The 2,840-nt window shown below is 44.3% G+C and overlaps 1 protein-coding gene across 1 annotated transcript in view; it reads left to right on the top strand.

Moving 5' to 3' along the window:
• The first annotated feature begins 1,390 nt into the window (after positions 1 to 1,390).
• The window catches only part of LOC103373033 (toll-like receptor 2), an 11,574-nt gene continuing 10,124 nt past the window's right edge, over positions 1,391 to 2,840 (top strand). Inside the window, exon 1 of the mRNA XM_008302831.1 lies at positions 1,391 to 1,572. The gene's annotated coding sequence lies outside the window, so the exon portion shown is untranslated. The remainder of the gene's footprint in view (positions 1,573 to 2,840) is intronic.

Below are 2,840 nucleotides of genomic sequence, written 5' to 3'. Positions count from 1 at the left end.
TGAAACTGTAAATGAAGTGGATAACATTTATCTGCACCTTTGCTCCAGGTTAAAGATGTCAAATATTACAAAAAGTCTCTCAGATTATGAGCCGGTGCAGCCGAACTAAAAAGGTTCGGTGCAGCAGAGCAGCCGATGTGAAGGGTTTGGAGTCGGGAGGCGACGCAGCATCTGTAGCTTCAGCAGCCTTTCAGTCTGGAGGTTTACGAGATTTTATAGCTCCACGAACGCTGCATGTACCGGATGATATGCTACCTGACCCAGTCGGACTCAAGTGGTCCCAAAACCCAGCCTGTGACCCAGATATTCACAATAACGATTAAAAAAAAAAAAAAAAAAACAGCGTCCGATAAGATAACAAAAGATTTAATGTATCACGCTCTGTTTTAAATGCTCCTCTGGGACCTAAAGCTACAGGTAACTTGAAAACTACAAGGTGCACACAAACAGTCTGGGAAGCCGGAGCACATTGAAACGCCGAACAATGCCCTGAAAGTGACACGGAAACGGTGTAACTCAAAACCTACAGAGGAAGAATATCTGCACACACACACACACACACACACACACACACACCCACACGGTAAATAAAGACAACAAAAGCTCAGCTTTCATGTGAAATACTAATAAGATCTCCTTCCACTTGTTTTTGTCATTTTGGAGATGGAGCCAATATTTAATGTCCTTTAGCAGCTATTTGGGAAAGTGGAGCTGATTTTAAATACAGCAGGATGTTCTTACACCAATCCGATACGTAAACAAGCTTCCGTTACAGGCGTCTGCATCTGTGTGTTGATATTTTATTTTATTCTTTTATCAGTCACAGCACTTTCCTCCGTTTCTGTTTCTTCTTTTCAATTTTATGTTCCAACCGAGTTATTTTATTTCAAACGACTGAATCTGTTTCTCCGACTCGCCGTTGGCCTGACACCACTGTAAGCCTGGTCGAGTGTCGGTTTGAGGGGAAGCCGTCGTGGTCACGGTCCTGTGCATGCAGCGGTGCGTTAACAGCGTTCAGATGCATGAGTTTCACAAAGACCCACATACAATAAACTTAGCCGTTGTCGCGAATCAGTTATTTTCTCAAAAGTATCGGTGCAGCAAAATGAGGCCGTGAGGTGTAGAAATGAGGAAAGTGACAGTTCACTGAGCTTTTTCTCCCCCCTACATTTACAGGTTTCCTCCTGTATTTGCATGCTCACTACCTCTTTTCATGCTTGCTGCCGTCCTGAGAGTCCTCACTTCCTCCCTACAAAGTCGTAAAACCCTCCTCAACTCGGACTTTATCACTTTAAACCGTTTTTATTTCTCTGTAACCGGGGATCAGCTCTGCAGACAAAACCTCCCGACGCCGAGTTATCTTTAAGGAATGCTCAAACAAAACATGAAACTTGCTGCTGCGTCCTAAAGTTGTTTCAGTTGTGACCTTCACATTATATAAAAGTGGTCGTGAGTGTTCAGCCGTGTCGCTGATAAAACACACAAATGACTACAAAAAAAGGGAAGCGCTTTGGTAAATGAGGTGCAGCCTGGATGATTCAGCGTCAGCCTGAAGCGACTCTCCAGCGAAAGGTAAATACTTTGATGTTGCTCTGGTTTTTCTGAATTCTCAACAGCATAAGATGGCAAACATATTAATTTCAAGGTTGAAACTCGAGTTGTTGTCTTGTTCTGGCTGTGGAAACTGTTGTTGGCGTGTTTGAGCAAACTTTTGATCTGGAAACCAATGACATGAGCCCTTAGTGCTCCAGAGTACAATCAGGTTGCTGTAGTGTTGCAGTGAAGACCACCGAAACCGAGACCAAGTCACGAGGAAGACCCAGTCCAGTTGTGGTCTTAATCTTGAAATAAAATCCTCCGTCCGCTCAGTCGGAGTAAAACTTGATTTTCCAGAAGTGCTCCTGAGATCGATCTCGAGTACGTTCAACTTTGTCAGGGCTGGGACTTCAATGTGTTAAGTTTGAATTAAGTAAATACAGAAAAAATAAGATTCATTCACACCTTTCTCAGTTCCCTGATTTCTGGTACATCAGTGACGCTCGTGCATACGCTCGAGCCCAGGAGGTGGCGCTAATGCCCCCAAAGTTCGTTTTCCAGCCACAAATACGACACACAGGATGCAGCTCACGTAAAAGTTTGTGACGGAAGACGAGAGCGCATTGCTTGTTAGAAGGAACGGTTTATATCCTGTCAATGCTACGTGTCCACCGGGGAGACTTCACCAAAACTGGCCAAATTAGTTGGAACAGTGCGGTTGTGTTCAAGATCAACAGGCAGACGGCCGGGTGTCACTAGAGGTCGTCACTTTGGTTTTGATTAATTTAAATAATTCAAAACTGGATGAACTTTCAATGAATGCAAGATTTCCAAGATGACAATTAATGTAGGTGAATTTATGAACAATTAAAAACAAAAACTTTAGAAAGACTGTGCTGACAGTTACATGAAAGTATAAAACTCAGTGCAACAAAAGTCAATCTGCCTGTGGTCACTGATGCACAAGTTAGAAACCCTGTGATGACTGAAAGTGAACTGCGTCCACCTGTGATTTCATGATGACATGAACATGGTCCTAAAATGAGCTGTGGACAGCAGAACGTTCTGCATGCTTACATCATGGCTGAACCGTGTGATTGTGAGACTGGACAAAGATGGAAAAGGATCCAGAAGACCAGTGAGCAGCTAGAACCCAGTGCAGCCCAGTGTGAGCAGGAACCAGGAGGTCCAGAAGGAGCCACAGCAGCACTGATCAGGGCTGCAGTGGTCGTCCTCCTACAATGACTCCACGGACAGTCAACTACTGTCACTATGGAGCTGTGGACACCAGACAAAGGCAGCTG

The sequence above is a fragment of the Stegastes partitus genome, unplaced genomic scaffold (genome assembly GCF_000690725.1).
Source record: "Stegastes partitus isolate 25-593 unplaced genomic scaffold, Stegastes_partitus-1.0.2 Scaffold1888, whole genome shotgun sequence".
NCBI lineage: Eukaryota > Metazoa > Chordata > Actinopteri > Pomacentridae > Stegastes > Stegastes partitus.
This window is presented reverse-complemented; position numbering and strand designations above follow the sequence as displayed.